We start from the raw sequence: 27,052 nt of genomic DNA, 5'->3' as shown, positions 1-27,052 counted from the left end.
ATTTTACCAACTAACGTGTTATATTGTTACTATAACCGTTTTTAACATTGAAGAATGACGTTATAACAGCTTGAATTGGAATCTAATGAACACAAAGAAAACAGTATTTTATCATCCTTCATATTTATTGTTTCACCGTCGTCCTGCATTCATGCGTCCCAAATTTGAGTGTCTCTCGTCGTAACACAAGGCAATTGGCTCGCTGTTGCTGCTCCCTAGCGGTATAGGAGGGTACTACATGATTACTTTCTGGGCGAAAGACCGCACAGGCATAAAAATTGGATATTTTCCCGCGGCACACCTGACAATGTCTCGCGGCACACATTGATGAGGCGTTTTGATGAAAAAAAACGACCATGTATCGTAAGTCATTTTTCGCCGAAAAAAACGACCATGTATAGTAAGGAGATTTTAGCCGAAAAAAACGACCACGTATATATAGTAAGGCGTTTTTAGCCGAAAAAAATGACCATGTATAGTAAAGCGTTTTTAGCCGTAAAAAAATGACCATGTATATGAAGGCGTTTTTAGACGAAAAAAACGACCACGTATAGTAAGGCGTTTTTAGACGAAAAAAACGACCATGTATAGAAAGGCGTTTTGAGCCGAAAATAACGACCATGTATCGAAAGGCGTTTTGAGCCGAAAATAACGACCATGTATAGTAAGGCGTTTTGAGCTGAAAAAAAACGACCATGTATCGTAAGGCGTTTTGAGCCGAAAAAAACGACCATGTATAGCATGGGTGTCAAACTCATTTCACATTGTGGGCTACATCGGGCCTCTGTAGATGTCAAGTGGGCCGGACCATTAAACATTATACCATACTCTGCTATAAAAAACCAAAATAATATGTCTTTCCTTTGTTTTGGTCTAAAGATGCACAAGAACACTCGGAAAATGTTGAAATTAAATCAACATATCTTTTACAAAACATTTCATGAAGCACCTAAGATTTCCTTCGACAAATGTGCAATTTACTTTCATCATTCACATACAGTCAAACCTCGGTTTTCGAACGTCTCGGTTCTCATCCAATTCGGTTTTCGACCAAAAATTTTAGTTTTTTATGTCTCGGATGACAAACAAATTTTGGTTCTCGAACAAACTGGGCACTTGAATGCACCATTTTACCCCTCTCGCCTTCCTTACACGAGGAAGTGACGCTTCCTCATGTTGCTTTCCATTGTGAGCAGACATGTTCAATAAACATTTTCATTTTAAAAAGAGCATGGTTTCGGTTTTCAAACAATTCGGTTTTCGAACAGCCTTCTGGAACGGATTATGGATGAAAACCGAGGTTTGACTGTAATACAAAACAACACATAAGACACAGACAGTTGTGCAATCTTAACCACATTTCCTTCATACGCTTTCTTGTTTGATGAAAAATATAGTAATGCACTTTTAAGATTAAACGAGATTTATCAAGAAAGGAATTTTTAAACCATTTACACGAGCATATAAAATCTAAATGTAATCCCTGCCTACACCTTACAAACTAAGGAGAGTGTATGTGTAAAGGATAAAGTATTCACATGTCCTTGATCGCGTCTGCTGTGTTGGGTCTGTCACAGTTACAGACTGAGGCTGCTGTTGTCTTCTTCTCTGATCAAAACAATGTTGTCGTTTCCTCTGATCAAAACACTGTGTCCCCCTAGCGGATATTCCATGAATTGCACTTTATTAAAAATATTCATTCCGTGTCTTTTATGCATTTTTTCACTTTTAAATTATCCTACGGGTCTGATCAAAACTCCTTGCGGGATGGTTTCGGCCCGCGGGCCGTATGTTTGACACCACTGTTCTTGGCGATCGTGAATAAAGTGCAAATAAAACACCCATTACGCACGCGACCAAAACGTGCAAGCCAACTTTATTTATTGTTCCAAGATGCTTTGTTGATCAGGGCAACTCCGCTGGAATAGTTGAGACGCAAGTCTCGTCTGGATGCTTGCGGGGTGCTCTCTGCTGGTCCGAACGGGGCCGGGAGCTGAAGAACCTGCAAAACCTAAAGGATCGCGGTGAAATCAAACTTCGTTTCAGATTGGGGAGGAAACATCGGATGACTTTCTGAGGGCCCCGATAACTGTTTCCCCTCAAAGTATTCAATGTATATCGATCAACATGTCAGATACATTTCGGTCTCAAACTCCAGCAGAGGGCCCGCCATTGGCAAGGGGAAACAATAAACCAGATTTCGCTTTCCAATGTCAGCTAACAGCAGTAAGAGTCATTGTAAAATTCGACCACAAACTCAAGAGGCTCGCGCCGGACATCGACGGTGTTGACAAGGTCTTTACGAAACGTAAGGGCGCAGTCTACTGGTGACCAATAGGAATGACGAACCTTCGACTGAAGGTGAAGTGGCTCTCAACTTTACAAGTACAGTCCCACCGAAAAAATACAACTCTCTGGGTATCTTTATCAGGTGCTGTCTCACCATGTTGGTCTTTGTCGTTGTGTTTATGATCCTCTGGACGAGTTGGAACTGGAAAAGTCAATTCCTTGGTCTGTCTGTAGCTGCGCAGACGTGACGCAGCATGTGCTCCGCGTGCACTCAGTGCAGCCCCTACCAAGCCCCTCGCCCCTCCCCTTTCTCTTCTGGTCTCCCTCTCTGAGCACGGCAGCTGAGCCACTGCCAAACCTCGCTTCAGACACGTGGAAAAAGAGAGTCTCGAAGCTTTACGGGCCTGGCCTCGCACTGCTCCGTGTCATACAATTCATGCTGTCCAGGGCATATTTCTCGAAACAGGATCTGTTCTTGACAAACCAAGCTATGGGCTGCTACTACCCAAAACACCCAACTCCCATAGTAGGTGTTTCAGCAAAGCCAGACACATTCCATCTGGAGATCTGCCCTGGACTAAAAGATCATTCCAGCTGATGCTTCCGAGAGTCATAAAGCTTAACACTTCACACTGACTTCAGGATGTTCAAAGGCCAAGCAACATGGATATTGTAAATTGTACTATGCGTTGGAGTGGTGTGACTTCCACAAATTTCTTAAAATGGTACGTACACCAGTGGAGAGAAAGGGGGCCAAGAGGAGGGGGCCTGATAACACTATGGATGCAAATCTACATTCATAGACCATTGTTATATGTTATCAGTATATTTCCTACAGTGATGATTGTATTTCCTAATTATAACAATCTAAACCATATCTACACACACATAGCATTTTATGAAGAAAATATGCATTTTCTAAATGCATAAATCTAATATGGAACAAAGCTAAGGTTAGCATGATAGCTTGGCCCTCGGTAAGTGTCGCAGTTTCTCTCATGGCTCCTTTGCAAAATTAAATTGCCACTCTGGCTTTAGTAATATATACCCTGGATTAAAATCAAGAGATGATTAAATGCTGTTTGTGTGTTTTTTTATGGATATTGATAGCTTGCTGTGTGTACTGTATCATATCACATTTCGCTCAATCTGTTGCTGGGTAACACTGGAATTGCAAGTTTCGCAGGAGTGATCGCATACAGTGGTCAACTGAAAAGAATGGCTTGTTGGAAATGTTGCTTCTCCTGTGGCCTGCAATCATCTGTGTCGCATGTTGTGAGAGAGCCTCGGAGACTTCATTAAAACAACATAACTGTCAAAGCGCTGATAAGTTTTTGACTGACACCCAAAGAGAAGGTGGCATCACTTTTATGAAGTGACCAACTCACTTGGTAAGTATAAAAGTCCACCACAGATGAAATGAGCGAGTGTTCGCTGGCATGATAATATACTGTGGTGTGCACCTATGTGGACCCTTCAATTAATCAACCTGTCCGCACTTTGTTTTGAGAGTAATCTTGGCCAACCACCCCAGAGGCACTCAGCAATAAGTGCTGTGCTTTGAAGGCCGTTGGTTTACCGTGTGCGTTGTAAAAACACCTCAACTCAAATGCCATACTTCCCTTGCACAAATTTGAACCAGCAGTGAATTGGCTAGCCTGCGCAGATCAAAATGATCTTTTGTCAGGGTTTTGTAGCCCTCATACTCAATTCCAAGAGGAGGCTGTGCCATTAAAATTAAGATTTACAAATTAGGAGCTATGGCTTCATTTGATTGGATGAAACTACATTGGTGTACCTCATAGGTAAGTGTGGTGACGTTTTCTGATCTGGTGGAAGCAAAGAGCTACTCATGTTTGACATCAGTCGGCTCTTTGTATTGATTTAACCAATTTACTTTCTGGAATTATACAAAAAGATCATCCATCTATCCATTTTCAACACCGCTTATTTTGAAGAGGAATTGCTGGAACTGATTCCAGCTGACTTTGGACAAAAGGCAGACTATACCCTGAACTGGTTGCCAGTCAGTCGCAGGGCACGTATAGAGACATGTGACCATTCACACGCACATACACACCTTCACTGAGTGGGAAAGACAGAAGAAGAATAAAAAAGACAATGTTGAAGAAAAAGCAATGACTGGTAGTCATGACAAGTTGATTTTGGTTTGCATAAGGATTTAGGGAGCACTTCCACCAGAGTTGTACCTTTGGCAACAATGTGAGACGGGATTCTGTTAAGGTCAGCAAAACTTTAAAGCCAAAAAAAAACAAAAAACCTTTTTGGTGTTTTAGGAGTCAAAAAAGTGGCAAGTAGCCATCAGCGTGCTCCCACTGTGCTCAACAGTTCAAGAAACTGGCAAATAGGGATAAGCTATGTGAAATGTATGTGAATGTACTGTATGTGTGTGTAAAGCTCTTTGTGTGATGTAGATACCAACATATACAGTGCACTGTATTTACCATTTCAATCAAATTGGATTTTTCATCTGCTGGACAATGATGTTTTTTTTTTTTTTTTTTTTTTTTTTTTTTTATGGATTGACGACTGAGACACTGGTGGACCAGTAGGTTAACTGGTGGAAGCACAGTGAAAATAACAAGACCGTCTGACAGACCGATAATTACAATTTAGTTCTGCTTGAAACAATGACGCACTCACGATGACAGACTGGAGCCGAGACCACAAACGGCGAATGGCGGACCAGCAAAATTTTGTAAACTGCCCACCTCTGATTGCAAGAAAAGTAGCACTGTACTTCACGATGCCAATGATATCACTGGCAACTGGTCGATGTTGACTTCACTTTCATCGCGTTAAAGTTGCCAAAAAAAAGAAAAAGTGTAGTCACGCAAAAGGTACAATAAAATAGGGAGAAAATCTCAAGGTCCCAGTTTTGCCCATTGAACAACACTTTGGCTCATAACGAAAACATGCTTGCTTTCCAATGATATCAATCAAAGATGTTGAGCGTGACGGGGTCAAAGGTTTTTTTTGTCAGCACTCTAATGGCCACATTTCCAATTCTGCAGGCTACAGCAGCCGCAAGAGTAATGGTCATTAGGTATTTCGGTCTTTCCCTGACATTTCGGGGGCCACTGTGTTAAGAAATTATACTGAGGTGACTGCAGGCTTGAACTGGCAATACAGAACACAATTTGCTATTGCAAAGGAAATTAAATTTCAAGCTGGAATGACTGTGTGTGAAGCTGGCTTGAGAAAGTGATTGCTCTTAAAATGGATGACCTCCCGCCTCTCACGACTATGAAGGATTACTGTGGACCATTCTCGAAACATTTGACCAGCATTTGTGAATATCACGTTCATTCTTCGAGGTCATCGAGAATGAATGTTTTCCTCCTGCACTGGCTTTGAAAAGAGCTTCTTACCTCCATCTTAAAGGCAACATACATACAGTACGTGACAGCTCCACTTAACGTGGGAACTTAATTTTCCTTTCAAAGCAAAGGTTGGGAGGTCAAAACACGAAGGACCCCAACATTCAAAATGCCTGTCCTGTATGAAAAACAGGCAAAAAACAATGAAACAAAGGCAAAAGTGATTACACCGAGGGTATAAAAGTACCTCAGATGAAAGAGTACGATCTGACAGATTTGTTCGAAAACCTCAAGTTTCCTTTGAGAAACCATATTTCCAGCCGCAGCCTTACCTGAGTGGCTCCCATTCAACCAAAAACGCTCACAAACTTGGGCCATCGTAATATTCCAATCAAATTCATTTAACGTTGCAAAAATGAATACACAACACTGAAACTCAAGCAAAGCTCCATTTTAGATGATAAAGATTCAAATAAGCTTCATTAAAATTATGAACAATGTTGCTGTTAATGGAAACATGGGGATAAAGCTCTCTTTTCAAGGGTGTGTTGTCATTTATATTGAACACTGTCTGCCAATGCACGCCATACTGGAAAATTGCCTTTCTTGCACCTATCCACCTTATCGATCATGCAGTTGTCATTTTTTTCCTCCTCTAAATAAGACAGCAGGTGTGTAGGGGATTGAAGCCGTCTCTCTTTTTGCGAAGGTGTAAGCACACCTTACTTTTGCGTCATGCATATCACACCTCTGAAATGATCCATTAGCAGGTTACTGCCAGGAAGACCAAGCAATAAACTGACGTGGTACACAGCGGCTGCAGACAGACAGACAGACAGAGAGAGATACACACAGTTGTTATTGTCCCTCGGGGCAAACTTAGGTGTGACTGCATTTAAATCCACTTTTCCTGGTCTCTGACCTTATATCGCTTCCAAAGAAAGACAAAGGGCCCTATTTTCAAGTGTAGCGCTTTGCAGTCTCACTGTACTCATGGGACGAATATTCTTTCTCTTGGTATTTTCTTAAATTTTGCACAGGTAGAATTGGACGTAACTAGCCTCCGTTTTGCGCCATTGTGGGAAGGAATAAGCAGAACCCCGGCGCATTTCATAAGCGCGTGAGAAAGAGGAAGTGGATGAGAACAAGACCATTCAGCTGAACACTGTCCTGCTGTGTTGGTTTATTTTAGCAAAGAAAATATCAGAAATATACATTACTAAAACATAAATCAAAGCCTTCAAAGCCAGCGTAGAACAACTGTTAAGGTTTGCACCGGGGTCCAACGTGTGCGAGATTGAATTAAAGAAAAAATAAAGATGAGGACGAACATGGAGAAAAAGCTAGATTGGAAAAGAGAACTCAGAACTCCTGCACACCCGATTCCACCCTGCGCTGCAGACACTGATGTATAATTTTAATATCTCTAATTTCCACAGCCGCAGCCATTTTCCAAATGTCATTTTCCAATTTGTGTCAAACCGTGTGACCATTTTTCTTAATATAGCTTATGACAAGCTCGGTGGCGAGGCGGATATGCAATTCAGATGGAGCGTTTTACAGGCGCAACAGCAGACACACTGGGGTGTTTGTGTGTTTGTCTTTATCAATGTCAGCTCTCAATGTCATTTGGCCAACAACGGAGCCAAATATGTGCCTTCAGGGAACACAACCATAATTCCGTCATCAATAGAATAATCATCTTTATCCTAATAAGAGAGCGTTACAATGGTGAAATGAAAATGTATTACAATATGCATTGACATGAGAGGCTTGAATTAGAATGAGGGCTGATTTGTAACGTTAATTAAAACAGAACCTGATTTTTAGGTAAATCTTGTTTATAAGACACATGAGGAAGATGTTATAATAGCACATCTCAGATGTTTGATTGTTGATATGCGAATGAGCACCATGTGTGATTACAGTCTCACCTTTGTGTTACACTTTGATGATCCAAAAGTAGATCTCCAGTGATCAATTGGGATCTGCATCTCCCTCTTGTCCTCGAGGAGCTCTGGACCTATTGTCGAGTGGAAAGAGGAGTGGGGTGGGGGAGGGGGGTTAAAATAACAAGAACAAGTTGTTGGAAATGAAATTTCAATTCATCCAGTCTCTTTTCCACATGGTTGCGAGAGGCTGTCGTTGAGAGGGAGGGATCAATAGAGTTTAGACAGCAGGGCAGATTTTCTAAGCGCCAGATCAATAAGAAGGAGAGAGGAAAAAAGACCCCGGCTTTTCTTTGCCTGTTGTAGTAAATACGGACAAATCAGCAGCCTAAGGCTAAATGGATTGATCAGCTGTTTCCGAGTTCTGTGTTGTAAATAAAGATCCATTGAAGTCTGTAACTGAGGCCCATAGGCAAACGTGTGACTATTTGGACCAAGGCTCTCAGACAACACCAATGTGGAGCTTCTACTACTTCTACTTCTATCAATTGTCTACTACCATCCCCACCCCACCCCTAAAATGTTTCAATCTGACTCATGCAAATACGTTCACTTGCATTTGGAAAAAAAAGCATTAAAAAAAAAAAAAATCTAATCCCATTTTCTGGCTGATACACATTTTCTACAGACATGAAATGTGACCTTTTTCCCCCAGTTTATCTACTGGGCCGTGACATAGGCGGCTGTGGCAGATTAAAGCCTCCACCAATATGTCGGGTGATAATCAGAGGCTAAGATCCTGACAGGATGACTGATCACATGCCTGCTTTGCCTCACCTCTGGACTTATTAAAGAACAACACCACAAGGCCATGCTTTCACAAAATGTACTGGTCAACCAAAGTGGAATGTGTGTGGTGAAATTCTTCAAGAAAAGCACAAAGAAAACCTCTGATCATCCTTGTATCCTAGTAAGATGTGCGTGTCTGTCACATGTGAAGGGCAAGAGCTTGCTGGCGGGTTGACAAGCGCAAATAGAAACAGGAGACAAATGTTGTCTTTTACGCTTAGAAAATGTGTCCATGTGTCTGAATTCCTTTCCCTGCTGCTTTGTTTCCCGATACAAAGGTCACGGCTGAATCGGAACATAGAAAAGTGCGCTTGTATTTGGATAGAAGGTCTTTGGACTCGAGCTATAAGCGATATCCTGCATGTGTGACCAGCTTCTCTTAGAATTTTGGATTTGCAAAGGCTGCATACAAAGTAATGCTTCTGTGACATAAAAACATTTCAAAACAATGTGCTGTTGTGATCTACAACTCACTTGAAAAAAAAAAATTTTTTTTTCACCTGTCACCATATAAAAATCCGACTAGAACATCTGAAATTTATTTGGGGTTAATCACAAAGCACTCTAAAATCATGGCAAGTGTGTGCTGATTCTCATTTTACATGAGTTTTAATGTGAGTGGTTGATTCAGAACACAGCCACATCCCCAGTGAAAGCAGGGTGTGCACATTTATGCAAAGCACGTTATGACAGTTTTATTGTGTTTACTGGTGTTATGTTAATATATTGTTTTAACTCTGTTGTTATATGTCTGATTTTACTTTATGTACAACACTTTGGATGCAGCCATGGCTTTTTTGAAAGTGCTCAATAAATAAAGTTCAGGTGAGTTATCTTGGTCCATTTTTTTCCCGACAAAAACCTGGCATTTCAGCAGGGTTGTTTAAACGTTTTATATCCACAGCTGGTTGCTTTGGTGCTAAAATGGCACAACATCGCACAAAACGATCACAAATCATAAAAGACTGCCGAATGCAGTTACCGGACAAAAGTTTAGGGACAGTTGGCTATTACCCTGATGGAAAGTGAATATGATAGAAAATATAAATATGGCCTCTTTTCTGCAGCCCAAACAGCTTGCAGTGTTTAATAATGCACATTTCAGAGAGGACCGGGCTCTGTATTTTATTTCATTCCACATCAAGATCATCCAACCATTAAACCGATTAGCTAATATTTCACAGTGTTAATGTAATGTTTTAGTGTGGGGTAGACATTTATGCTCTTGTACATATATCTCCCATATTAACATGTAATAATAAGCCTCCAGAGGTTACAATGCAACATGACTCGCTGGCTTCTTGAACGCATTACTTTAATAATGCCAGTCCTCCAATATATTTATGCATCACATTTTGAGAAAAAAAGCAGCAATAATATCTATTAAAATGCTGAAATGTCTCCAGCAACTATTTACAGAAGCAATAGCTATTAAAAAAAAAAAAAAGGTGGTAGCCTGAAGTAAGACTGACAGCCTCTGCTCGCTTCCTCCACCAAACACAATGACAAAGTCGTCACATAGGAGTGGTCATTAAAAATTTAGATTACAGCTTCCCCCTCCTGCCTGTGCGAAAAATTGTCAGTCTCTGTTTGTTAATAGCATTGTTTTTCTTTCAATATTAACATGCTGGCGGTGACAGATCGTGCGCGAGCTACCTGCTTGCGTATGTGATCAAACCTCATTTACTGACTGGGAGATTGAATGAAAGCTTGTGATCATTAACAACATGTCTGCCTATAAAATGAGCGCTGAATGTTTGCTACCAACACATTTCATCTCCTGGTACATCTCACTCGAAGCTGCTCTTTTCTGTTGTCTTTCAGTCAACCCATATACATTTAAAGCAAGAATATGATGGAATATTCCTTTCAAAGTCTTGATATCGTCTTGGTGTTAGCACATCTTGGCTCATGTTACATTTATGCTATGAAATTTGTTGTATACAAAAAAAAAAAAGATCTGGCTTATGGATACATTTCTAATGACAATATGAGATCAATGTAAACCATAATAAACAGTTGTAGAAAGACCAGTTTAACAGTCACTGTTGGCTTACTATTTGGCTAGTCTAAGATAAAAGTCATTGTAAGCTAGGTTAGCATGATTTTTTTTTTTAAGCATAATAGCATGATTCCCCAAGTCATTTTTAACTACAGTCAAAATGGCATACTAAAAAGTGTGCTTCCAGAAAAAACATTGTTTCTTTATGCCTAACGATTTGTGACAAGTAAAATGAAGTCTTCTTTTAATTACTTATTTAAATGGCATATTAGTAGCACTACATGTTGGATAACTACAGTATTTGCCAAACACGAGGTCACTCTCTCTGCTATCTAATTAGGCTTATTAAGCCCAAACAACATATTTACACATGAATTAAAAGGCAATTGACAGTATAACGTCTGGTTGACCTCTACGTTGTTCATAAAAGGAAATAGAATGAAATCTGTTTGCGGGTCAAGCTGTTACCATCATGAAACCTTAATTAAATGTACAAGCAATGATTTTACTGTCATTTAACATTTTTAACTAACTTTGCTACTCTCTGTATAATATTATGACTTGTAAAAAAAAAAAAAAAAAAAAAAAAAAATAAACCACAACGCCTAAAAAAGGATAGCTTTATTTTCAGGTGGTACTATACATTTATCAGCTCAACTTTTTGCCCATAGTATAGGGGTTTAAAAGTATATTTTTAAAAATTTGAATAGCAATTTAATTCACAACTACATTCCAAAATGTTGTTACTTTCGTCTTGATGGAGCACCTTGGAAAAACATTTTCTGACATTTTCCTAATAAAATATTAAAACAGCCTCTACTCTCATACCACAGTCTGATGATCGGCACATCTCAAAGAGTGCTTCTTAATGTGGTCAAGTCCCCACAGACTATCTGTTCCATATCGCCTCTCTCCCCAATGTTTTTGAGGTATTTGGGGTATTCTTGGGAGGAGAGATGAGCTATTGAGAGTGTTTACGTTCCTGACTTGTAGAGAGCCTTCTAATATGTAACACAGCGCACTTTGGTATTCAGGTGCCTGGGGCTATTCTCTAAGTGGTCTTTACTTTGAAAACACAGGAGCCCTCCAGGGGGCGACGAGCAGTGGTTGTGTGCTTGTGAGCGTACGCATGAGGAGGTGGTAATATGGGAGGGAAGATAAAGGAGGTGAACCGTCAGAATAACACATCCATAAACTATCAGTCCGCCTCGCACCGTGATAGGGATTGGGGGGTTTTACGGAATCCATTGAGGATTTGTCTGTAATAATACATTCATCTAATGCATATGAGGGGGAATTGACATGGACTCAGTGGGGGAAAATGATTCAAGGCTCAGTATTGTCACTGGGTCACAACACGGATTCACATATGATCACATATGATAGATGAGTACATTGCTCTAACTTTTTGAACAAAATGGTCTGATGGCCAGTGGCGGCATTGGCTGCGAGTCAATACAGGGCACTCGGGCGCCGCCATACTGCTGAGATGAGTCACCTTGAATAAGACAAAAAAAGTGGTCTGAATAAGACCCAAAAAAAAGTGGTATAGGAAATGGACAGATGGAAATGAATCCCCTGTAAAAATATTACACATATCTGTTTATGCTGTCCACGTCCATCTTAAAAACCTACCCTGCTGCTGCTTTGATAAAGACTCAAGGTCAACCTCCAGATTTTCTTCAATAATTTTTTTCGCAATCCCAACTTTGGCAATCAGATCATGATGTAGTCTACTCTGCAATTCCCATCCCTAATTACATGTCCCATGTCCTCTCATTGCTTGTTCTCAATGCTTCTAAAAGGAGAACATCAATGGAAATAGAGGAAGAGCACATATTAAAATATCTTTGGCAATGTCACCATTTTTGTAGCTCTAATTAATCAAGAGTTCAACAGACACGGCACAGGCACAAGAGTAGAGATGAGAGGGTGACCCAATTAAAATCAACTTGAAACTCCGACTCACTCATTAAAGTAACTCTTGCACACAATGAGCAAGAATACAAGGAGAACAAGCTTCATCAGTACCTGAAAAAGATTCGCTGCGTTAATATTCCACACTGATGGAAGCAGTCACCCCCTTCCAATTCCTTTGTGCTTATCTGCCGGTGTTTGGTTCATTTATATTGTGTCTTATAATAACCATCATATTTTTTCCCCCTACAGATATGCAGATAGGACCAGAGACAATTACCAGTGTGACAGGTAAAACGGGGATGGGGGGGGGGGGGGGGGGGGGGTAAAGTTTGAAAAGGTGCCCATGTTGTTGATCCATCCACAGACTCAGCTTGAATGTTTCTCTTGCTGTGACCAAGCAGTTTGTTCAACTTTGGCCATTTGCTCACCATTTGGACAAGGGGATGCTTAACAAACAAAACTCTAAATTAAGTGAAAACACTGAACAAAATTGGGATTATGCTACATTCGAATCAAAGTCGACTCAGTGCAAAACCCGTGAACTGTAGTATGGCAGGGTTTGGTGTCAGATGTAGAAAAAAAAATGTGATCTACAGTTCTCTTGGATGTTTGCATTTGGATGAAAGTGTGCCACAAATGCATGTTATTATTGTGCGAACTGTGGAAACGAGGCATAAAACACCAACACTTTTGTCCTCCATATGTATACGAACCAGTAAGATTCCTCATCAACAGTTACATTCGGAATAACAAAATCCAATTTATGGAAAGCCAATCAAAAGTTAATGGCAACACATACTGTCGCGGCACTCTTTCCCATCAGTAATGACGTGACAGCAAATATATTGTATGCGCCAGCATGAAGGTACGTACAGCTCTCCTATCTGGCCGCTATTTGCATCATAACACAGTGTGCAATATTAATTCCCCATCTTACTGCTTATTGCAAATGCAACGTATGAAAAGCTATTAAGGCTCCAAATAAGAGAGCCATTCGCCATCATGTGGATTCGGCGCTATTAAAAAGAAAAATCTTGTTAACCATTTGGAATTAGAGTCATTTGCCAACAAGCATTCTGCTGCACTCCAGTAAAATAAGTAATTATGCTTCTCTACCTTCTATCTTTTTTTTTTTAACCCCCCTGCCCCATTTGCACAAGCAAAGTGGGAAATGGCAGAACGCGAGAGCATGTGAATGCAAAGGTAATTAAAGTACTCACTATCGGTTTGTTTAATGTCGGCTTCAGGCCGGCTGGAGGCGTAGCAAGATGAGAAACATGCTCATTGTTCTGTCTCTGTCAACAAGCCACAGGCTAACCCTGTGCTACCCCATACATCACTTATTCCGGATTTACAATTTAAAAACTAAATAGGGAACTACCCGCATGAAAAACTTTACCTGATGATTCCTCTGGCTTTCATTTGCATGTCAACCGAGTTCAGTGACATTACCGTTTTTCTAGTCTCATCACTTAGAGCACAGGTCTCAAACTCACGGCACAGGGGCCAGATCCCGCCTGCCACTTCATTTTATGTGGCCCGCGAAAGCAAATTACGTGCATCAACAATCTTGATGAAATACCAAAATTGCAATATTGTCGTCCCTTTTAGAAGCATTGAGAGCAAACTTTTTTCTAACCACTACCCCTTTTAAAACTAACAGTTTTTACTGGCCTCTGATTTCAAATCTAGCTAATACAGACTAAGAGGCACACACGAATAATATTTTTATAAGTGACTTAGTAAGCTGCAATAATGGCAACCTGTAATTCTCTGTTTTATAAGTAGTTGGAAAGGAAAGTTCAACTGGGCGAAAACAGCTTGAAGCCTCTTTCTTGGAAACGTGTTTACTATCTGCCAAATTGCCGCTTGTTGTCAAGTGAACTGAGTTGAGTTCACTGCCACCATCCAGCGTATGTATCTGGATTTTTTTTTTTTTTGTTCACAAGAGGATGAATGGATGGAATTTTTCTTGTAAGCATCTTGTCAAGAAACTAAAATGACCTTCAATGGAAAAAGACTTTCTGTTGAAGCACTCCATTGTAAAACTTGTGACTTTAAATTAGTGCACTCTAAGTAAAAAAAAAAAAAAAAAAGATCCACAGCTGAGGACCCCGAAAGTTCACGTCTTAGAAACGCCCCGAGGGTAGCATTTCTTCATTTAAAATAATAGCAGTAGAACACTGAATGCTTTAAGGTTATGGGTAATGGATGCGATAGACTGAAGAGTCTTCCCAACACCTTCCAAGTGGCTGCTATTTTGCAATCATGTTTTATTATAACTATGCAAGAATATTTTGTGGAATAATCTCTCTGGTGTGTCAGAATAAACAGCACAATGCCTCTCAAACTAAGGTGCGGTGGACTCTTAGTGGATATTACACAGGCGTCACGTACTTCAGGCAAGCAAAGACTAAAATAAATAAATAAAATACCAAAAGATAGAAGGAGTTTTTAAGTGAACACAGAAATTGCTGGATTGTGTATGTGACCCCTTAATCATGATCTTCCCGGCTCGATGGGTGACCGACCCATGTTGCTTTCGGCCCAGCTCATTCTGTCATGGGAAAGAAAGTAAAAAAGGTGACTTATGGCGTTGCATGTAAGGCCTCTAAGTTGTTTTATGACTGGACCTTCAGGGCCTATTTAGGAAGTCTCGCGTGCTCCGTCCTGACCACAGGTATTGATTGTCAGCAATGGCCGTGGCGTGGCGACTACTTAAAGCCCTGCATGTACCCTCACAGGGAGATGAAAATGAGACCTTGGTGTGTAATGATGTGTGCATGAGCAGGGAGAGGAGACCGCAGAGACGGAGAAGGAAGAGGAATTAAATCATTGCTTCGCTCCTCGAGGAGAGAGACACATTGCAGCTAGCCATGCTTGGCTGCTTAATGCCAGATCTGTTTGTGAGAGGGAAATTAAAAAGAGAGCAAGGCAAGAGTGAAACGAGGAAAGGGAGATAAATGGCCGTACGCGAAGGCGGCAAATGAGAGCATCCTGATGCAAAGAGTTGCGAGCGGATGGCCCTAATGGGGAGAGGCTGGTGCGAGCTGACCACCGTGTTTACGCACAGCCTTGCTTCCTAGAGCCCACGCTAGGCCCTCGCAGCAATGAGATAACCACACTTCATGCTAATTGGCGGCGCATAACCAACACAGAGGAGGTATAGGTTTAATTTGAAAGGGGGTGAAACGATGCTTCTAATCATACGAGCTGTTTTCTAGTCTGTGAGCCAGAAGCCTCCCCGTGCCTCGAGAGAGCAACAAATCTCCACTGCCGTTTATCATCAAGTTAGGCACACGCACATTCTGCTTTAGGTTATCATTAGCAAAAGCCGTAATTCTGCTCACTATAAGTCTCAGTTTCACTGTGTAATTTTGTCTGCCACTGGGTACACAGGGAAAAAAAATAATGATGCAGAGGAAGCAGGTAGTGAACAGCGGTTGGAAAGGAACAACACTTTTTTTTTTTTTTAAATGGCTCCTGTAACTGTAAGGACATTGGTCACAAAACAATGGCGAATTTAGTCACTCTGTGACTATGAATGTGAATTATGGGCTTAATTTGTGAGTGGTGTGATGTGTGTGAATTAGACAGTCGTAGCGAGTGACACACTGTAAACTCTCAGTGAACCAGATAAAAATGGAAGTAATGGTGGGTGTGAGGATGCCAATTAGTGACCCTGCATTGTGTTAGCCAGACAGAGCACAACAAGACCTTCTGCTTAGCCTGGTGAAAATATAGTATTGTCAGCCAGAAACCCAGCATGCCCAAATGTGGTGATTTTGTTTATTTCCCACTATTTGATACTATTCGTTTTTCTTTACATTGTCTGTTTTTTGGGTTTTTTTTGCCTAGATTTTCACACCTTACTAATTAATTCAAAGTGTTAAAAATAGCGTGAAAACAGGAGCTTTGCAGTATTATTTTGCCTCAAGATTACAAGTCTGGATGTTTTTTAAGGCATCAAGTGAACAAGAATAAGGCTGTTTTGTTAAAAATGGATGCAATGCTTTGTTGTAGAAGGCGACGCCAAGTTTGCTTATGGATTTCTATTTGACAATTACGCTGCTTAGTCATTGTTGTCATCTTTGTTTTATTGCATCTCTCACGGCTCATAGACCTTTGAAAAACCTGTTTGGGAAGATGACATAATCACAGTTGTTTGTTTTTCTAAAGTATTAAAGCCTTTTTGTGAGGTCGGGACATCAGCGCAAGGTTTAACTGCTAACTGTGACCTCAGAATATTGAGAAATCCCCGCATTAATTCATCATGTTGGGAGACTTCAGTTACAAAAACACAAGGAAGGCTCTAAAATGTTCCCTGGCTATTTGTAAGAAGGAGGGACTCAGCCGTGTAGTAAACAGGCAAGCGGAAATCGAAAGTTATAGTGAAGGTTTATATTAGATGGCAGCAAGCAGTAGATGAAGCTTCTTGACGTACTTTCGTGTAGTTCCAGGAAACCAAGAGGCCACAAGACGGCAGAAAAGCACGACAAGAAGCTCCTAAACTCGCTTCAAAGTACAGTAGTTTCTTGCCACCAGGATGCTACAACATGGCACCAAAGCAAGACTTTTATATTAAATAGAGACTTGGACTGAGCACAAAAAAACAAGTGAGTCCAATTGTAGTGAATTGCTGATATGTGTAGAAACATTTTTTTGATATTTTTTTAATTATTGACAAAATTAGCTTTCCATAATATTTTACTGTATTAAAAAAAAAGCATACAGTAACCACATAATCAAATTGAACAACAGCACATATGTGAAAAAGCTCGTAAGGTGTGGTCACTCATATCTCCAGACCTCAAAGTAAACATTCTTTCGACTTGTTTGCCAGACAATACGATAAAGAACACACTGCGTTTTGAAGTTTTTTTTTTTTTATACCTCTCTGAGCTTCTATTTTATACTTTGGTGACAATTTAGAATGTTAAAAGGCATGCTGCATTGAGGTTATCTAGATTTCAACAATCCCCCCTTTTCACTTGTACGCCTTACATCACAGGTGTCAAACTAAAGGCCCGGGGGCCAGATCTGGCCCGCCACATCATTTTATGTGGCCTGAGAAAGCAAATCAAAGAAGTCAACTTTCATGATGCTTGCTAAAATCTGTACCAAAATTTCTAATTCTCATTTCTAATAAAGAAGTGTGATACTGTAAGCATTTTGTTACCAAACCCCTCATTACAGTCACTTAAACATTTGGTGAATAAACCGTTATTCTTGACTTCTTCATATGGTTTCAGTCATAACGGCCCTCCAATGGAAACGGTAACTCAAATGTGGCCCGCATCAAAAATGAGTTTGACACCCCTGCCTTACATTAAAGCTTGAGGAGATTTATTTGTATGAATATCGTTTTTATAATGCAACTTGTTTTTACATTTATTTGTATGTTACTTATAATACTGCCCGCATAGATAATTAATATTTCATGATTATAACAATTTGATTGTGTCTGGAAATCAGAATTTGATGTTGTCCTGGGTAAGGTTGTATTCGATCTGTGCTTTTATATATTTATTGCGACTGGGACCTGGAAAATACCTTGTACTGCCTTTTCGTTTCACCTCAGCGGGCTCATTACCTAAACCCTCTTTTACATTATGAAGATGTTTGTGGTGAAATTAACTGAAAGACTGATTTAAAATAAATTAAGAAAAATGCATTGAAGAATGCATGCACGCACTCCATAAATCACCAGGGCAAAGCCGGAGCTGGCTTTCCATAATTAACTCCAGACTATTTATTTTATCCTGACGGCCTGTCTACAACGCGGAACTATGCTGAGGGGAGTCTGGAATATTTTAACAACACAATGAAAGAGTACGCAAACAATAATACGTATGTTGAAAGGCAAACATTATGTAAATGCACGTGAAGCAAAAAGATAACATTTGTGTTGTGTCAAATAAGTATTTACTCAAGCAGGACACAAAGAAACAAGAGCCCGGAAAAATAATGTGCAAATAATTAAAGGGCATACTTTGAAGGGTCATTCCAAAATACGGAGGACATTTTCTGTCTGCCCATGAAATTTCAAATAATACCTGCTCCGTCAAATTGCTGTGACGATCAGTAGACCTACGGCAAGTCCTCACTTGTATTCTTCACGTTTTTCAGGTATAATAACTGTAACCATGTTACTCATATGATCAGAAAAAGACCTTTATATCAAATATTTCTTTTCATATACAGCTACATTTTTCCCCTTCATCAGTTAGCATGGCAGCTAACACAGCTAGCTAGCATGGACGCTTCACCCAAAACTCTAAAATCAAAACTGATTTGCAACTCTGTTACCGTCATAACAGTAAAGTTAAATTAGTATTAAAATAAAATGTAACTTGCTTTTATGACATGTACATGATTTTATGGAGCATAATCGCTGACATCGCTATTGAGATAAAAGTAGCACCCTATTTATACAGCACCTTTCAAAACGTGAAAGAGCATTGACAGTGTACATAAAACAAAATACCTGGGGAAAAAATGGAAAGCTCACATCCATATTATATAAAACCCCCAACAACAAATGACTGACAACCCCAGGCAGATTATGCGATCAATGTGACCTGTCTCTCCCATGAAGGGTTCATTTAAGGAGAAAAAAAGAGGTCTTATTTTCCTTTTTTTTTGATTTCTTTTTTTAAACAAATCTATCCCAACATGACACCTTTTATATGGCTAGCAGAGCAGTGGTTGAAATGAAATCAAACTTTCAAATCCTTTTTAGTTTTTTTTTTTTTTTTTTTGCGGGTTTAGGAGGGCCATCATTTTTTTCAGGTGTCTTATTAAAGTAGTTGTGTTAATTGCAGCTCTATCCTTTCTGCCACGCAAAATGCTTGAAATGAAAAACATTGGGGGCATTTTTGGTCCGGGCACAAGTCTAGCGCAAAGCGCAGTCTGTGTGCCTGTGGGTAGATTTTTCTTTCTTTTGATAATATGCAATCCTTTGCGCTGGTAAAAATGGGTGTAGCACGGCGTTTACGCCTTTGTGTGCGATTGCGGGACTGAACGTAGTGTTTTTCCGGCCAATCCTCGCGGCATCGCTTACTTGCATCAAAACAGGGCGGTACGGAACACACGCCTGATTATGCTGTGCTTGAACACTGCGGAAACAGAAATTAGACTTGCTGGAGTTCGTTTATGACATTGGCACGAAAACTGGCATATCTCCCCTTTCAGATAATGGACTCATCTGTGTATGTAACATGCAATTGTAGACCACTTTGCGGCTCCCAATCGTACGCCCGTGTGTGACCCTAAATAGTGACGGGGATGCTATTGACATATTTTTAAGATGATTGACTACTTTGTGTCACGAAATTATCAGGTGCCTCGGGGTCGAGGCTGCTTCATGTGCCTTGCAACCATAAGAAAAGATAAGAAAACCTTTATTAGTCTCGCAATAGTCATGCTGAAAATGTGCACATGTCTGTTACAAGCTAAGTTTTGAAAGCAAACATGAAGCTTTAGCGTCCATTGACAAAAAGAGATTAGTTCACTTCTCCTGTTCCACGTAATCCGCTTCAACTCCAAGCCGCAACTCCCGGTTCCACATCCGCATCGGCGCTCTGCGCTAACGCTCCTTTCTTCTCATCGTCGGCTCCTCAAGCCTTGCATCCATCCAGCCGCAGACCGCTCAACAGCACCGATCTCTCCGCTGAACAAAGCGGGGCTGTGAAAATGCTGCCCATTACAGGCGCAAGACACAAGCGCCCCGGAGCTGTCCAGCAACGACAGTCAAATGGCGCCGACAATCCTCCCAATCAAAAACAGTGCTGGCATACCCGTGCTGCCGAGAAGGCGCAACCACCAAGCACCGAGTCTCCTCCTTGATGAATGTCGTGGCCAAAAAATGCTGAAAACAGTCCACATCAGGTCCACACGACATAACAACAAACACAAAGTGACAAAACAAACAGAAAAACAACAAAAAAAGCAAGGCTCATGAGAGCACTTGCCGACGGCTGCCTACTCGGGCGCCATCTTGGGCTTCAAAAATTCAAAAAGATGATCAAATAAAGGGTACATTGTTAAAAAAAATGGTGCCTACATCTTCCTCCATTTCTGTAATGACCCATAAACAGCACTGAGATGGTGACATAACATTGATTGTCATTTTCCACCGAGACGCTCACTGCTCACTGCATCCTAACCTGACCACATCACATGCAAATTCCGACGAAACCACTCCTGCCAATCAGCCGCGACCCTCTCTCGCCTCTTCCCACACACTTGGGATTTAGGGCCCGCTACTGTCTGTGTGTCTCTTTGCCACAGTCGGTGTTGCCTCCTCGTGGGCGCAGTGCCCAGCCTGGCAGCGAGCCACATCAGTCACACCGTCTTCGCTCTCGTTACATCCTTACATCAGACTGCCTGTGGCTCTTTCCTGTCTTCGTTCTGCACCACAGCTGAGATGAACACTTTGAAATCATGCCCTCCAACCACTCAGGGAAAAATAACACAATCTCTGCTATTGGGAACAAATACAGCACTCACACATTTGATTTGCTCGATTATTATGCAATCACACTGAAGGCAAGATATTCATAAACATTGTTACATCAAGGCAGGATACCAGGTGTAGCAGGTGCAAATGCTGGGGTACCAGCCCACGCTCTGTGCGTGGAGATGAATTCACTTTTGCACATTTTTATGAATCACCACAAAAGGATGAAAATTGAGTTCCATGTTGTTGTTTGACAGTATTTACACAGACATGACAGGAACCCTGCCGGCGGCACCTTCAAATTTGGAGGAGGTACAGTATTATTTGAGCTTTGTTACAGCCGCTCCATATGTGCTCTATTGAAGATGCAGTCATTCATGTGAACACTTCCAAAGAGTAAAAAGAACTACTTAAAAAGTATTGGAAATGTTTTTTGAATTGTGTAATGTTGTTTCATAATCGATAGTTTATGCAGTCTTTTTTTCTCGGCAACACACAAAGAAAGTTAGTGAATAGACTTTTCCTTTTTTTTTTTAATCTAGTTGAAAATGGTGCCTGACTTACACATTTATTTGAAATCCTGTTGCTCTATTTTACGAGGTTGCTGTCAAAATCCATTCACATTTGTCACACTTGCACAGTCTACTAAGGTCCGATTCAAGTGCAATTTCCACAAGCTTACCACGGCAAATAACGTTCAGTTTGGACTTTAATTAATGTCTGGTGAGAGGTGCTTTGAAAATGTGTCCCTTAATTTGAACCAAAATGTGACTGTTCAATACATTTCAGTGTACTGTTACATCAATACCTCACTGGTGTAGCGGTACATTTGCCTCACTGCGTTACAGGCAGCGTCGATTTACTGCCTATTCGGTCACGATGCAAAAATAAGAGTAAATGTTTGTCTGTCTGTATATTGTGCGCTGCGACTGACTGGTGACCAGTCCAGGTTGCAGACCCGAAGTCACCTTTGATAGGCTCCAGCTCGCTGCGAGCAGAGCCTAATCAGTATAAAATTGATGGATGGATAATACTTTTCCTGTCAAACCGTGTCTGTCAAAACTGAAACACTTTGATCGGTGGCGATGATCGGCGCTCTGTACAAGAGCCCCATTTGATGCATCACCCCACCCCCTAAAAAAATGCCTGAACTAACCTTAGCTCCTCCCTAAAATATAGAGATTTTCATACAATGACAATGCATGTCATAGTTCCTTAACATCAACAACATCTAATGTCAAGGTTTATTCCTTGGTAACCTCCACAAGGGACACAAATTCCCCATACAAAAATGCTGCTTTAGAAATACTTCACTGTGTGGCCGCACATATCACACATACCAGAAACTACGATAGATTATGATTTCTCTAAAGCTCGACTTTTGATACTGATAAATTGATAAATTGTTGCAAACTCCCAACTCGAACAGGGCATTGAGAATTGGATGGATGGGTGGATGGGTGCTGTCACTTGCCACCGTATAGGGAGTACGGAAAGGAACATATATGACAGCACACCACACAAAACTATCTGAAAATACCGCTTGTACAACTGTCCATCTGAAATGCCACATACAGTGTACTGAAGAAACAAAACACCTGGATTATTTGTACAAGCAAAATATATATCCCCCCGAAATACCAGGCAAGATCTTAGTAGTCACGGCACGAAAAAACAAGTGCCTCTGCCTCAGATTTATAATTTGGTTTCCCGGGTGAGTAGAAAACCTTGGAGGTGAGTGCAGGCGCAGCAGTCATGTTTGTTAAGATACATGGAGAGTCTCCCCTTTTTCCTCAAAGAAAATAAATATACACTCATTACATTCTGCACACTGCATATTTCCACATCCTTAACATATTGCACAGGCTCGGAGCAAATGTGCATTGCTGCACATGGGGAAATACATACCATGAAAAATGACAACAGAGTGGAATAACTGCGGACCTGGAATATAATGGGGCGGTGGAGCAGAGGAGAAATAATCATACCGTGAGGTGGGGGTGCGGGGGGGGGTGAGGAGCAGTGGGAGGGGCGAGGAGAAGATGAGTTTGTGGCCTATGGCGGGGAAATGGCGCTCTTCTGCTCTGCTGCTGGCTGCCTGGTTCCCCAGTCATGCTCCTTTCTGTGCGGAGACAAAAGAGATACATGCAGATAGGCTGCAATATTGTCCACATTGTACAGTTAATCAGTGAGGTCGTTACAAAGAACCAAAGCAGACACATCATATTGTAATTACAGTGCAGGGAAATGCTAGGCGGTATTCTTTGCAGCTGGCCCCACGGAGCCAGAATCCCTCTGCAGTTCATGCTGTGAACATTAGATGTCTCTCTTTCACTTTGCAAAGCTTGACCCAAGCCTGTGAGTGGAGCTCTCTGCTCCTGAACTCCAATCTCCACAAAATGTATACACCATCATTTGAAAATGGCAGCTTTTTGAAAATTCACCTTGATTATCAGACATTAAAAGTGACTTCTCCAGAGCTGAGTGTCTGGCTAGGGGGATGGCTGCAGACAGCGGAACAATACAGCACGCTTGGTATTAATGCCTGGCTGGGGTGTGCAGGAAGAAGAGAGGAGCCGGCCCTTTGTTCTCTCCTCTAGCCAATTATTTTTTACGTGTGCCTCTTTTCACAACAACAAGGGAGGATTTAATTTTAATGCACTCTCTGGAAAAAGGGTAGAAAAAACATCTGCACTATTTCTAAACAGATACGGGGGACTATATAGCATATAAGTATATGCTCATGCACACATCTCTGAGGCATAGATAGATGACAGGGGCAACTAGCATGACATCAACGCGAATGCACGCACACGCATGCGCACGCACGCACGCACGCACACACACACGCACACACACACACACACACACACACACACACACACACACACACACACACACACACACACACACACACACACACACACACACACACACACACACGTGCGCACACACGCACACAGAAACAGCATGAATCCCTTCATGCAGAGTGAAATGTAAAACAAACACTGCCTCGCTCCCAAACTCATGCCAAAACACAACATGGGTGCAGCCCAACCCGATGACGGAAAAAGAAGAAAGACACCAAAATAATACCAGGCATGTTTCTTTATACTGCATCAGGGTTAAAGTGATGGGGACCACATTAACATGTGCATAGCCAAGGCGCGGCGATAAGAAAACTCCCTGTAAAAATAGCAAGAATTCCTGATCAAATGGCATGGAAAATAAATACCTAGAATTGCTGTCGGGAGGTATGTGGCCAAATATTCTTCTAATTGGGCGGGTACTTTATCTTTCTGTCAGACAAGCTGTGTTAAAAAAAAAAAAAAGCGGCGCAGTTCCCAGAAGGAGAAGAGCACAGCTTGCTGGCCTTTTATTAGTGTGGGAGCTCTGATATATGCCTATGCTCCAGGCTTTCATCAAGAACCTGTATTATAAACACACACAAAAAAACTTACAAACCATTGTGAAAAACCAAGGCAACAACTCCGGAACAAGTCAGCTGTATTTTTCAACATGCAATTAGCATACACAGATTACTGCCCAAAGTTCGACAACAAACTATCAATGCCAACAGTACAATAGGGACTTTTTTTTGTAAGCTTACAGGTTAGCAAAATGATCATATATCAAGTGCTCAAATATAGAAGGAACATTAAAGTCCAAAAGCAACAGAGCAGAGTAGCGTGCAAACAAACATTGCTGTGCATCCGCAGTGTGAGACAGTATTGTAACAACCCATGTAAATGATTAAGTCACAAGAGAATAAGAAAACACACAATGGCGCTTGCACACAAAAGACTCCATGAAACAAAAAAAACAAAAAGCAGTTACAGTTCATGCAAACCAAGTTTTATGCTCCAAACTGACTCATGCAAACAAAGACTGAGAGACACACACACACACACACACACACACACACACACACACACACACACACACACACACACACACACACACACACACACACAGATGCATTTTGTGCACACACACCCACGCACACTGACAACACAGCGGCTAAATTAAATTTCAGTCCTTGAGCAGACAACTAAACGGCTTGTGTGTAGGACTCACTCTGAGGCACAGCAAAAGCAATTCTCTGGAGACGGTGAAATTAAAGGGCACAATCCTGCTTGTTTATGGTTCTCACTCTCCTCTCCTCTCAATCACATGTTTTATTCGCAATCATTCGGTCCTGAAAGTCAGGCTTTTCGACAGGCCACCAGCATCAGGACAGCATTTGCTGGACTTTGCTTGCACATAGCACTTGCAATTATTCACACCTGAAGCCATCCATTTGGCAAGAAGCTCCAATCAAGCCCATGAGAACCTTTTCAGAAAAAAAATACTTAAACATGTGACACGTCCAGATTTTTGTATCCTCTGTGTGTAATTATTACTCTCGGCGACGGCCATGATTTTAATCCATTGGCACTGAAAAATGTTGCACTTTACAAGCACATAAAATAAAAAATAATCAGTTTCTGCTGGTGTTGACACGTTGCTGCTGGTTGAGTCTAAAGATGTACTACATGACACCGTGGCAGAGAGGTACGGGGTGTGGGGGTGGGGGCAACTACCGTATTTTCACGACCATACAGCACACCGTATTTAAAGGCGCAGTGTCAGCTATGGGTGATATTTGCATTATTGGATGCAGGTATGGTAAAATATGTATATGCTAGCTTAAAAAAAAAAAAAAAAAATTGCGGTTGCATGCCTGCACGCCAGCATATATTTTTAAAAAGCCAGCGGGAGCAAAACTGTGTTCGGTAGTACTTTATTTAAGTATTTAACAATGTATCCACATTATTTTTGGATCAATCCCCATCCAGGCGTGGGAAAAACCATCCGGTCATTTCACGTACACCTCACTCAGCTACTCTCGCATTTTCTCCTCGGACATCGGGCCTTTTTGATTTGACTTAACACTTCAGCGAGAAACTTTCCTTCTCTTACCCATAATGTAGGAATCTAAACGTCGATTCATGTGCCAAAACTGCGATCAACCGTCACCAAAATCTACGTTGACATCTCTACTCAATGTTCACATCAACCTCTGAAAATATTACAATGATCGCCCAAGTATGAGGGATTTTAGGGTGTTTTCCTCTTCATCGAGGCACTCACGACAAAACTTATTACAAGAGACATTCATAAATTACAAAACACATGACATGCCTTGCAACATTCCACAATGTTGTACTGAACGGCATAAGTAGTACTTGGGATTATTCAAGCAAATTCATCCACGTCAAGACTATGGACCGAGTCATATGTTATTTTCTTTTGTGGTGACTTCAAGTAACGAGCAGTTGGACAGGCCACTAGGGGTGCCCTCTGAGGGAAGAACGTTCTCCAGATGTTCGTCTGTACTTTTCTTGTCGCAAGGAAATTTTGAACATGTTGAGGGGTTTTCAGAGGTGTTTGAAGCACAAATGACAGTTTTTTTTTTTTTTTGCATCCCCTTTGCACGTTGCTACTAAATTCTCATTTCATGGTGCAGACACGTGGCAATGGAACACTTACCTCACATCAAGAAGCACATCATTTTGGTGTTTCTGTTGCAAGTTTGCCTGATGTGGGGCTTTTCTCCAGCTTTGCCCCACGGTCCAGAAATAAAGAGCATTAAAATGGATGGATGGTTTCAGGCCCACATATGGAAGCCTGGATAAATAACAAACAGGAGTTAATTAGAATTATGTACATAATGGTGACTTGAGATAAAAGTTTAATTCATTCCATATCCATGCTCATAAGTTGAAACACTCATCAAATTATCTTTCCAAATTGAAATAAATGGAAATGGCATTAATTTGTTCCATCCCTCAGGAAGAAAAAAAAACAATTGGAAAGTTTTTTTTTAAACAAAAATTGCCCTTTAGAACACTGTACTGTATTGTACTTTATTTTTTAGCATTTATTTTTATGAATGTGTTTTTAGTGTGTTTTTTTTTAGATTTTAATTTCATTATATGTTTTATTGTTTTATATAGATATAAAGTTTTTATCATAGAATATTTATGTCATGTATGGTAAATGTATGTAGTCTAAATAATGTATTAATAGTTTGACTCCTCAAGCTCGTATTATTATTATTATTTCATTTTTTTGTGTACAGTGCTGCCACTGTTGTGACGTTGCTACAAGAATTAAGTTCTTTTGAAAGTTGAGCTAAGTTTAAAAACACATACAGTCCCACGAGGACAAGTACTATATAGAAAATGGATGGGTGCATAAAAATACACTCGGCTGTCACAACAGTAAAGGGCCAATACTGTGGTTTACTCTCACCACG

At 40.8% G+C, this 27,052-nt stretch overlaps 2 long non-coding RNA genes across 2 annotated transcripts in view; one reads left to right on the top strand and one right to left on the bottom strand.

Annotated features, from left to right (window-relative positions):
- The window catches only part of LOC109525702 (uncharacterized), a 16,001-nt gene extending 8,147 nt beyond the window's left edge, over window positions 1–7,854 (top strand). The window contains exons 2-3 of the long non-coding RNA XR_002170198.1: window positions 2,570–2,674; window positions 7,844–7,854. This is a non-coding gene — a long non-coding RNA (uncharacterized LOC109525702). The remainder of the gene's footprint in view (window positions 1–2,569; window positions 2,675–7,843) is intronic.
- LOC109525701 (uncharacterized) overlaps window positions 1–26,420 on the bottom strand; it is a 39,630-nt gene extending 13,210 nt beyond the window's left edge. Inside the window, exons 1-3 of the long non-coding RNA XR_002170197.1 lie at window positions 26,284–26,420; window positions 22,740–22,873; window positions 7,565–7,653 (exon numbers count right to left, since the gene is read on the bottom strand). This is a non-coding gene — a long non-coding RNA (uncharacterized LOC109525701). The remainder of the gene's footprint in view (window positions 1–7,564; window positions 7,654–22,739; window positions 22,874–26,283) is intronic.
- Window positions 26,421–27,052: the final 632 nt, after the last annotated feature.

The sequence above is a fragment of the Hippocampus comes genome, unplaced genomic scaffold (genome assembly GCF_001891065.2).
Source record: "Hippocampus comes isolate QL1 unplaced genomic scaffold, H_comes_QL1_v1.1 scaffold261, whole genome shotgun sequence".
Taxonomy (NCBI): Eukaryota; Metazoa; Chordata; class Actinopteri; order Syngnathiformes; family Syngnathidae; genus Hippocampus; species Hippocampus comes.
This window is presented reverse-complemented; position numbering and strand designations above follow the sequence as displayed.